Source organism: Trachypithecus francoisi, unplaced genomic scaffold, assembly GCF_009764315.1.
Source record: "Trachypithecus francoisi isolate TF-2019V2 unplaced genomic scaffold, Tfra_2.0 Contig00821, whole genome shotgun sequence".
Classification (NCBI taxonomy): domain Eukaryota; kingdom Metazoa; phylum Chordata; class Mammalia; order Primates; family Cercopithecidae; genus Trachypithecus; species Trachypithecus francoisi.
The window spans coordinates 11,035-23,235 of NW_022680923.1; the positions used below are offsets into that span (position 1 = coordinate 11,035).

The following is a 12,201-nucleotide window of genomic DNA, read 5'->3' on the forward strand; positions in this document are numbered from 1 at the left end:
CTCCAGCCTGGACAGAGCAAGACCCCATCTCTAGAAAAACAACAAACCAGCCAACCAACTGGAAACATCTTCCTCTAGAATGGTGGTCAGGAACATCTGTCTGCCTTGTTCCCTGATGTCTCTCCAGCACCTAGAACAGCGCTCAGCACCAGTAAGCACTCATTAGGTTTTTGTTGAATAAATGACTCCTTTGACGCAGCAATTCCACTTCTAAGAATCTTTCCTAAAGAAATATTCACACATGTGCACAGAGCTGTGTGCACAATAATGAGAGGAGCAAACAACTGGGGAACGTTTGCAAATGTTTATTAACTGTCAGTAACTGATACAGGGAAATCGGATAAGGGAAGTACATGCTGAACAGGAAACACAGTGAGGGGGGCTTGACAGGGATGTATGGCAATGGGAAAAGCAGATGGGAGATGCTTTTACTGGTACTTGGTGTGTGTGTGTGTGTGTGTGTGTGTGTGTGTGTATGTGCGTGTGTGTGATGTGTAAATGCAGAGGAAAAAATCTGAAATTAAACACTCAGAACTGCCCTCAGTAGTCATATCTGGGGAGAGGAGGGTAGTGCTGTTCTATGCAGAGAATACCTGACAATACTTGCTTTCTGAGATAGGTGCATGGATACACAAACCGAAATATGCATTTAATATGTCTTGCTCAGCAATGAATATGCTAGTATCTAACAGAATGGCACACTGCAAGAAAATACAATGGAAACGCTAACATCGAAGTCTTGGAACACTAAGAAAAACGACGCTCAACTTTTCACTGTTGTGAACACTTGCTTTCACTTGCTATACAGCTGATGACAAGGGGTCTGCCGCCATGCCCATGTTCGTGAAAGGTCACCAAGGTCTGCTTCTCATCACGGGCATGTGTCATATCCCCGAGGCTAAGGCGAGAAGAGAGAAGGAAGGTAAGTGACAGTGAGTTCCCAGTTCCCAATAACTCAATCTCAACTTCTCCTGACCTGTAGAACCTGCACACTTCGAATCTGCCCTACCTCAGGGCCTGCATACACCTTCCATGGTTCCTCGAAATGAACCATCTGCTCATGCCACAGTGACTTCCTCACCTGGTTTATCCATTCCTAGGCTAGAGGAAGGTGTGGCCCACATATCAGGGCTGATGTGGGGTTTGGGAGTCCACAGCATCTTGCGTAGGAAGGATCACTGGATATACAGGATAGGGAGTAGAAACAGCATGGGAAATCTCAGCATTCAGCCTCAATGATGTACCCCAGAAAATTATGAGAAGGGAATGATTTGGGGAACAAGTGGTAAGATGGGATACCAGTACCATAACAGAATAGCACATCTGCAGGGATGTGGGGATGAGCCGAAGGTTCACTTACGGAGTTACTCGTCATCTTCCTCAGGGTCGCTGATCTCTTCATAAATCACCAGCTGCTTTCTCTCACGCAGTCTGTGGGTCCAGGCATGTTTCCCCCTTTTGGGTCCTATGATGGGGAAGAGTTGGAAGATGAGGGTTGGGTAGGTTGGAGAGTGTTAGGCTCTGTTTTCTAAAAAAAAAAAAAAAAAAAAAAAAAAGAGATGCCTCCCTGTTCTAAGTGCCCATGGGCCTTCTTTATCCAGTTTTTCACATTCTCTGGCTTAGAGAGGCTGAGACCTTAGACCCACACCAATACACGGCAAATGCCAATTAAAGTTTTAGCTTCTGGCTCCTTCCGTTGTCAGGTTTAGATTCCCAACATCTTCACTTACGGGAACATTCATGGATACCTCCTTTCATGCTGCACGTATTTGCTAAGGGCACACAGGCATACCTTGTTTTATGGCACATCGTTTTTACAGTGCTTTGCATATGCTGCAATTTTTTGGTGGGAATTCTCACCAATTTTACACTTTTCCATTATTATTATATCTGTTATGGTGATCTGTTATCAGTGAGCTTTGATGTTATTGCAATTGTCTTTGTTGTCTTTTAGTCTTTTAAAATAATTTTTGTTCTTTAGTTTTTGGGTACACAGTAGGTGTATACTTACGCAGTATGTGAGATGTTTTGATATGTGCATGCAATGCGTAATAATCACATGATGGAAAATAGGGTCTCCATCCCCTCAACCATTTATTCCTGTGTTACAAACAATCCAATTACACTCTTTTAGTTATTTTTAAATGTACGATTAAGTTATTATTGACTATAGTCATCCTGCTGTGTGTAAATGCTTTGGGGGTACTAGGAACTGCGCCCACAGAAGATGACGAACGTAACCGATCAATGTTGTGTGTGTTCTGACTGCTCCACGGATGAGCTCTTCCCCGCCTCTCTTCCTTTTCTTGGGCCTCCCTATTTCCTGAGACACAGCAATACTGACATTAGGACAGTGAACAACCCTACAGTGGCCGCTAAGTGTTCAAATGGAAGGAAGAGTCGCATGTCTCTCACTTTAAATCAGAAGCTAGAAATGGCTAAGCTGAGTGGGGAAGGCATGCTGAAAGCCAAGACGGGCTGAAAGCTCTGCCTCTTGCACCAAACAGCCAAGCCGTGAATGCAAAGGAAAAGTTCTCGAAGGAAATAATAGTATACACTGCAAAGGAAAAGTTTTTGAAGAAAATAATAATACTAATACTCCAGTGAACACAAGAATAAGAAAGCAAAACTGCCGTTACTGCTGAAATAGAGAAAGTTTGAGTGGTCAGGAAAGAAGATGAAACCAGCCACAACACTCCCTTAAGCCAGAGTCTAATTCAGAGCAAGACCCAAACTCTCTTCCAGTCCATGAAAGTTGAGAGAGGTGAAGAAGCTACAGAGGAAACGTGTGAAACTAGCAGAGGCTGGTTTGTGAGGTTTAAGGAAAGAAGCCGTCTCCATAACATAAAAGTGCAAGGTGTAGCAGCAAACCCTGATGGAGAAGCTGCAGCAAGTTATCCAGAAGATCTAGCTAAGATCACTGTTGAAGGTGGCTACACTAAACAACAGATTTGCAATATAGATAAAATAGCCTTCTATTGGAAGGTGACGCCATCTAAAACTTTCATAGCTAGAGAGGATTGACTCCAACTTTGAAAGAAGTTCTACTGTGGGTAAAACGCTATCCAATAGCATCACATACTACAGAGATGTGCTTCATGAAAGGGAGAGCTAATCGATGTGGCAAATTGCATTGTCGTCTTCTTTTAAGAAACTGCCACAGCCACTCCACCCTTCAGCAACCACCACCTTGATCAGCCAGCAGCCATCAACACCAAGGCAAGACCCTCCACCAGCAAAAAGAGTGTGACTCACTGAAGGCTCAGAAGATTGTTAGCATTTTTAACAATGAATTATTTTAAAATTAAGGTATGTACATTTTTAGACATAACGCTATTGCACACTTAGTAGACTACACTATAGTGTAAACATAATGTTTTTATGCACTGCGAAACAAACAAAAAACAATGTGTGTGACTCACTTTATTGCAGTGGTCTGGAACCGAACCTGCAATATCTCTGAAGTACACCTGTATTGGGTATCAGGCATTGAGCTGAGTAAGATATGATCCCAGGTTATCACAGACAGAATTGCTTGAGCACCTTTCATGTCATCAGGCTTTCTAGATTTAATTTAATGCCTCCAAACAATCTATTAACTATGATTCTTTATTTCCATCTTATGGACTAGGAATCTGGAGCTGAGAAAATTTGGAAGACTTGCCCCAAGTCACGTGGTTTTTTTATATGGGTGTCAACTCCAGTCTGTGTCTCTGGAAGTCATGTCTAACATCTCATCTGGAGCTGGGCGAGCTCCTCAGCCCAGCCTGGACCCAGGCTTGTTTGGGATCCATGCCACACACCCAGTCCCCACACCTGAACATAGCCAGGGAAGCCAGAGGGGTTGTTCCTGAATTGTTTCCTCTTACCAGATCTCTTGTTAATCTTCTCAGAGGTACTTGGTTTTCCCGGGGGCACGGCTGTTTCCCATCGTTCTGTGGGCCAGATGCTTCTGCCACTCCCTTCGAATCATTTCCTTTCTCTGCTGGCTTCTTGGGCATGATCTTTATAATGTGAAGGTCACAGATAAACAGTATCAGTGACATTTCTATAGTGCTTTAGAGCTTACAAAGCGTCTTCACATGCATTACCTTAATCAATGTTCTCAACAACGCTGGGAGAGTTACACATACCTAAATTAGGAGAAACCTGGGAGGTTAGAAGGGAAAGGAATGGCCTAAATGAATGGGCTTTCCAGGGCTAGAATGCTTATCTTCACACTCTTTCAAGACTGACATTTGTGCAAACAGCAGAAATCTCCATGTAATTGAGTGTGTGGTGTACAGAAGTTTTGTAGAATAGCATTCTAAGAATTCACAAGGTCTACAAAAGGAAGAGCTTCTATAAAATACAAGGGATCCCATATAAGCTTGTAGACAGCTGCTGGGAGAGTAAATGTAAAAACATAGAGAGGGGACAAAACACTGCTGGGAAAGATGGTGTGGGGAGATGAATACAGGGAAGGGAGAGGGAAAGAAATGGTTTGCTGAAATTAATCTAGGCAGCAAAGAAAGCAGTACCAGATATGGCATACCACCCTACAGAGGCACCAACATTGAATGTGGAATTCAGTGAGGTGGTACCCATACCAATTCTGGTTGCATTGGGATGTGTCACTGACCAACAATCTTAAGCTACTCTTTTATTTTTGTGTTTTTGTTTTGTTTTGATTTTGTTTTGGTTTTGGTTTTTGAAACGGAGACTTGCTCCGTCGCCTGGCTAGAGTGCAGTGGCGTGATTTCTGCTCACTGCAATCTCCCCCTCCCCCGGTTCAAGTGATTCCCCTGCCTCAGCCTCCCGAGTAGCTGGGACTACAGGCAGGCACTACCACGCTCCACTAAGTTTTTTGTTTTTAGTAGAGATAAGGTTTCACCATGTCGGCCAGGATGGTCTCGATTTATTGACCTTGTGATCTGCCTGCCTCGGCCTCCCAAAGTAAGGCTCACAACTGGCATTACAGTCGTGAGCCACCGCGCCCGGCCCTTAAGCTACTTTTTACTCAGCTTCCTCACTTATGAAATAGTGAACAATACATGTAAAACAGGCTAAGGGAAAGTCCTCTCTGAGCTTGTAAACACTGTTTAAATGTAGTAATAATAACAATTAATACCTTTCATGATCCTTCTTTGAATTCGGTCTCCACACTGGCAACCCAACTCCCAGATCCCTTTACCCTCTAAACCAGAGTTGAATCTGCACTTGTGGGATCACTCATTCAGGGGCCTCCGAGGGATCCCCTGGGCTGGGACTGGGGCTTCCCAGATGCCCCAGGTGCAGACAAGGCCCTCAAGGAGCTCACAGTAGGGAGGGGCCAACAGTCAAAGCAATTCCTAAGCCATGCAAGTGGCCCCAGTAACAGAGCAGAGGCCAGCTGGTCCTTCCTGTTGCGAGAGTGGGTGTCTCAACAGAAGCACCAGCAGGCCCTATGGGGTAAAGCCCTAGTGAGCAACATCTGAACTTCATAAACAAATGCAAACGTGAATGAGCTTTAAATGGCTTGGAGTTCTGGATTAGACTACCCCTGCCACTGCGCCCCAGGAACATTCTTTAACATCTCTGTACCGGATAGCCTCATTTTATTATTATGTTGCTGATAACCATGATCTAAAACATGGACTATGATTCTTTACTTCCATTGCATGGACCAGGAATCTGGAGCTCAGAGAACTTAGAAGATTTGCGCCAAGTCACATGGCTTTTATATGGATGACAGCTGAAGCGTGTGACTCATTATTATTTGGAGATAATAACAGAAACAACGTCATAGAGGTCTTCTTATGGATTAAAAGAAGTATTAAGGATCACAACTCTTAGTATTATCAAGCCGTCGATGCTAACATCAGGTGTTGTGATAGACATGGGGAGAAGGAGGCAATGAGGGCATTTTTTATATTCTCCCACTCTTACCTGTATTCACATCCGTGGAGAGACAAAGGTTCTCTGGTCCTTTAGACCTGAGAGATACTCACCTTCGGGATGATTCTCTGGAGCCTGCCGAAAGTCGTCTGAGGACGTTCAACTGAAAGAGAACACATCAGAATTTTAATTTGTTGGGAAAGATTTCCAAACTCTAGAGAGACCTCTGTCGCATGAGGGCATTCTGCAGCAGAGGGTTATGAGTCCACTCAATGTTGAGGAGTTATTTGAGATTTGCTTCTGAATTACGTTTAGTAATGGTTGGTTCACTTATCTGTGGCATCAGTTCAGAATTTTCCATCTCATAGTTTATCAAATGGGGGTTAAACCCCATCACAGTCTCATCTTATTCCATTACATATCTTTTACTTTCTCCCAGATAATTAAATTGATTGTTTGGGAATCTGAACTGTATCCACTCAAGATGTGCAACAACTAAAAATCACTGTACACTTCAAATGGGTGAAGTGCACATACCATAAGTATGTCAATTAAGCTGTTAAATGTGTGATGAACCATGGATGATTTAGTCCAGTGGCTCTGAAATATTTTCAGTATAAAGACACTTCTTTAATGTCAAAAACTTGGCAGATGCTCAAGCATTGGATTTTCAGATCTCTTACAGTGATGTGGGAGATGGTAGATTCTGGCCTGTTTACTTGGGCAGTAATAGGTCTATTGGAGACAGTTTGGACATTCTGACCTTGTCTTATGATTGTATTGTCAGAGCAAAAGACCAAGTAAACACATATGTCCCCCTAATAGTCCTGAAGTGTACAAAGATCTCTACCCAAGAACCTGCCTTTTTTTCACCCTATGTTATCTCTGCTCACTGACAATTGGGAAAGCTCTCTGTGTTGGATGAGGGATCACTCTTTCAAACTCACTTCCAAGCTCATCACAGAGAATTAGGGTTGTTTGGGAATGAGAAGACTATTTGGTTTTAATAAAGTACAGAGAAACAGTGTTCTTTACTACACAATCTGTTCATCATCCTCTCTCTTAAGATATTTATCCAATATCTACATGCTGTTAATGAAACAAACTCTGGAAGTTTTTGGTGGATCTACACTTTTAACATTTTCTTTTTTCACTTTTAAAATTTTCTTAACTGTCCTTTGATTCATTAACAATGTTTAGCAAGAACAGCATGTCCTTTAAAAAAGAAATATTTCAAACACACAGAAAAGTATGGGGAATAATGTTGAGTTCAGTCGCATCTCAACATTACCCTATGACTATGTTAGATCTGATTTATTTATTCAGAATGTTAGAAACACTATAAACGGGCCGGGTGCAGTAGTTCACGGCTGTAATCCCAGCACTTTGGAGGCTGAGGCGGGTGGATCACCTGAGGTCAGGAGTTTGAGACCAGCCTGGCCAACATGGTGAAACCCTGTCTCTACTAAAAATACAAAAAATAGGTGGGCATGGTGGCGGGCGCCTGTAATCCCAGCTACTCAGGAGATTGAGGCAGAAGAATCGCTTGAACCTGGGAGGCAGAGGTTGTAGTGGGTTGAGACTGTGCCATTACACTCCAGCCTGGGCGACAAGAGAGAATCTCCAGTCCAAAACAAAACAAAAACAAAACACACTATCAACAAGTCATGATTGAAGCTGTCTGTGCAGCACTCACTAATCCCTGCCCCCCCTCCTTCTCCATTTACAGCCAGTCTCCTCAATTTGATGCCTTTTTATTCGCATTTATGTTTTTATGCATTTACCATTAACTTATTATCCATGAAAACTCATCTTACTGTTTTGCATGTTTTAGAATTTTATGAATGGCCTCTGTAGTTAACTTTCTGTATGCAATTTTTTTTTTTTCACTCAACCCAGATGTGTATGAGGGAACAAATGCCAGAGGATCTTTCCCAAGTAGCTGAGTTGAAAAACAATTGGACTTCAGGAGACCTTTCCAGCCACTTCCCATCTACTCACCCTCATTCCCGCGGTTACGGTCATTATCAGAATCATTCCCCTGGAAGCCTGTGGCCTGTTTATTATGCATGAAAGGTGGGAGGGTGACATTGAAACCTAGAAAGAAGCAAAATGTTTATTCCTTAAGACACAAACGTAGGCTGACATGGTGGCTCATGTCTGTAGTACCAGCACTTTGGGAGGCTGAGGTGGGAGGATTGCTTGAGGCCAGGAGTTCAAGATGAGCCTGGGTAACATAGAGAGACCCCCATATCTACAAAATACAAATAAAATTAGTTGGGCATGGTGACATGTGCCTGTAGGCTCAGCTAATCCATAGGCGGGCAGAAGGATTGCTTAAGCCCGGAGTTCGAGGCTGCATTGAGCTGTGATTGCACTACTACACTCTAGCCTAGGTGACAGAGTGAGAGTCTAACTCAAAAAAAAAAAAAAAAAAAATTAAAAGAGAGAGGAGAGAGACAAGCCGAGAGGAGGAAGGTAGAGTTGGAGGTGTGCTGTGATGCCACAGAGACAGTTGGGCTCATCAGAACAGACGCTAAGGGAGAGAAAAGTGCAGGGTCCAGGTAAAGCTCCACTATGGTCGTCCCTGCCCTCAGCCCTGACAGGATACAGAAGAACAGAACACCCAGAAGCTGCCCTGCGATTTTTTCCTTCACAAAGGAAAATGTGGGGTGCTTTCTGCTGCAGCCTAAGAAGTAGCCTAGGCAGGAAAAGTGATGCTCATGTATCCCTAGACTTGTTTTTTCCTAGAACTTTCTGTTACCTAGTTTAGTCATGGTCTCGTAGTTTTCTCTTCATGTACACATAGCTGATTTTCTCCGAGTATTTCATCTTTTCCCACTCTTTCTTAGAGAAGTATTTGGCAATATCATCGAAGGCTACAAAAAAAAAAAAAAAAAAAGAAAGAAAGGAATTTTGGCAGTGACTCTGCTAGGCATGTCTGCCATTCAGTTGAGCTGCTTCCTTGTGCTGATCGGGAAGTGGGGATGATAATCTGTCCTGGTTGATGCCATGGCTAATTCAGAGACCATGGGAGACCTACCCTACTTCTCCCATGGCACACAGTAGGACTTTAATGCTGCTGGCTGGCTCTCTTCCCACCTTCCAGAATGGACTGAGAGTTACCAAATGTAGTGCAGGGTCACAGACTTGTCTCCAGGGATTCTAGGTGATGACAGAGCGCAGGTGGGAGGCTCCCAAGGGTCCAGATCTCCCCAGAGACCTTGCTCCTTGTTTACCTCTGTCCTCCCCTCCTCAGAAATTTGGTCACCCTACTCTGTTCCCTGGACCACTGCTATGCCCCCTCCAGATCACCTCACCTTGCTTCTCTTCTTTGATGTTTTAGCATTACCCCTGGGTCTCTTTGCAAAGGCGTTGTCTCTATTCATGGCACCAGGAGCAGTCTGACCTGCAGGAGAAACAGTCTGAGACCTTCGGTCCTGTGGAGGGAGAAATCAGTGAAGGCCGGCCACACTCAGTCACCTGGAATCAGTTGTTCCTTTTCTCCATTGAGAGCTTATTTGTCCCTGAGTAAGGACATGGGGAGAAGTCAGATGAAAACAGGCAGCCAGGGGTTTCTGGGAGAAGTATTGATTGGGGATGACAGGTTTCCTGTGGGCAAAGCAGTCTTGAGTCTTTGGGAGGGGGTTAGCCAACGTTGTTAGTAGTTTCCCTGGAGCTAGGCTTACCCTGAAAGATGTACAGACCGTTGTTGGGGAGGCAGGGACGTGACTGTGTAATTTTATTGAGTGTGGGCATTCTGACGCCCCCACTCATTCAATAAAAGAAGGGAAGTGACTCCCAGAGATAACATGGTCTCTTTGGTAATGGATCTGATCCGGCAGAGGGATAGGGGGGTTCTGTTCCGTTGAAGAGAAATGGCCTTCGCAAACATGAACAGATTTAGAGGCTATTACTGGGTCCTTGTACATTATTAGAGGAAGAGAGCTAGAATCTCTGAGACTACAAGAGCCCGCCATCCCTTAGAGAGAATGTGGGGTGTTTCAAGTTGCAGCAAGCGGCCAGGCGCAGTGGCTTATGGCTATAATCCCAGCATTTTGAGAGGCCAAGGCGTACAGATTGCTTGAGCCCAGGAGGTTGAGATCAGCCTGGGAAACATAGCAAAATCCCTATCTCCACAAAAAAAAAAAAAAAAAAAAAAAAACGCAAAAAAATAGCTGGGGTGGTGGCACAGGCCTGTAACATCTCAGCACTTTGGCTGGCCAAGGGGGGCAGATCACTTGAGCCCACGAGGTCGATACCACCTAGCCAACCTAGCGAAACTCTCTACTGAAAAAATAAAATAAAATAAAAGTATTGGTGGGGGCGGGATAGTGCTCACCTGTAGTCCCTAGGCCGAGGCAAGAGATCTCTTGAGCCCAGGAAGTCGAGGCCAGCCTGGCTAATATAGCAAAACCCCACTTCTACTAATAACAATAACAACAAAAAAAAACAGCATGGGCGAGGTGGTTCCTGCCTGTAGTTCTGAGGCCGAGGTGGGAGGATGGCTTGAGGCCAAGAGGTGAAGCCCAGCCTGGCCAACATAGCGAAACCCTGTCTCTACTAAAAGAACAACAACAATAACAGCAACCAACTAGCAGGGGCGGAATGGCACACATCTGTAGTCCTGAGGCCAAGGTGGGAGAATTGCTTGAGCCCAGGAGGTTGAAGCCAGCCTGGCCAACATAGTGAAATCCGGTTTCTACTAAAACCAAACAAACGAACAAAAGCGTGGGAAGGGTCGTGTATTTCTGTACTTCTGTAGTCCCCAGGCCGAGGTGAAGGATTGCTTAAGTCCAGGTGGTCGAGGCCAGCCTGGCAAACATAGCGAAACCGTCCATACTAAAAAAATGAAAAATAGAAAATATTAGTGGGAGCAGGTTGCTGCCTGCCTGTAGTTCCGAGGCAGAGACAGGAGGACTGCTTGAGCCCTGGCGGTCGAGGCCAGCCTGGCCAACATGGCGAAACTGTCTCTACTAAAAAAAATTAAGCCGGGCGCGGGGCTCAAGCCTGTAATCCCAGCACTTTGGGAGGCCGAGACGGGTGATCACGAGGTCAGAGATCGAGACCATCCTGGTAACACCGTGAAACCCCGTCTCTACTAAAAATACAAAAACTATCGGGGTGAGTGGGCGGGCGCCTGTAGTCCCCAGCTACTTGGAGGCTGAGGCAGGAATGGCGTAAACCCCAGAGGCGGAGCTTGCAGTGAGCTGAGATCCGGCCACTGCACTCCAGCCTGGGCGATAGAGCGAGACTCCGTCTCAAAAAAAAGAAAAAGAAAAAGAAAAAATATTAGTGAGGGCGGGTGGTGCGTGCCGCCTGTAGTCCCGAGGCCAAGGCAGGGGACTGCTTGAGCCCAGGCGGTTGAGGCCAGCCTGGCCACATGGCGAAACTGTCTCTACTAAAAAAAAATTAAAAATAAAAAATATTAGTGAGGGCGGGGTGGTGCGTGCCTGTAGTTCCAAGGTCGAGGTGGGAGGATTACTTGAGCCCAGGCAGTCCAGGCCAGCCTGGCCGACATAACGAATCCCCGTCTCTACTAAAATACAAAAATGAAAAAATATTTCCAGGGTGGGATGGCACAGGCCTGTAGACGCGAGGCCGAGCCGGGAGGCTCCTCCATGATGATCGTCCTGAAAGGCATTAGTTGTCTTTCAGTCCTCAAGATTTTCGGAACCCCAAGCCTTGAGGCCCCTATGGAGGCTTCCTCCTTTTCTATCTGCCCCCATTGGCCCATCTAGGGTGTCCCTTCAAGAGAACCTACCTCAGAGACAAAGCAGTGGCGGCAACGTCGGCAGCAGTTGGCGACAATGTATGGCTGGAGGAGGAGAAAATGTTCTGTGATGTCACTGCCCCAGGATGATGGACCAATCAGGGCAGTCAGCAAACTCCGTCTGGCCAATTAGAAGTCAGAACAGTAGGCGGGACCAGCCAAGCTGATGTGGAGTCTCTCAGTCCAGGCTCCAGGGACAGAACCTTCTCAAAGTGAGGGCAGAGACTCTGGTTTTCCCGCCTAAAGCATCCCCTGGGATGGGACTTCAAGTTCAGAGTACGTATGCTCTAATTTTCTCTTTAAATTCTTTCAAAATCAGAGTACGCATGGGCTGGTTTTGTCTTTCCATTTTTCCTATCGCCCCCACCACCCCCCGTGGTGCATTGTTATCCAGTTTTAATAAGCAGTGTATACGAAGCAGGTCGCCATCTCAAATCCTTCCTGTCAGTTTCTAACTTTTTCGTGTATGGGATTTTTCCTAGGAACTCTTTAGTAATGTAGGAAATTTGGGCTGGGCGCGGTGGCTCACTCTTGTATTGCCAGCACTTTGGGAGGCCACAGCTGGTGGATCG

General features: G+C 45.3%; 1 pseudogene; it reads right to left on the reverse strand.

The window, feature by feature from the left end:
* Positions 1-469: 469 nt before the first annotated feature.
* On the reverse strand, positions 470-11,756 carry LOC117089340 (annotated as a pseudogene).
* Between the last annotated feature and the right edge of the window lie 445 nt (positions 11,757-12,201).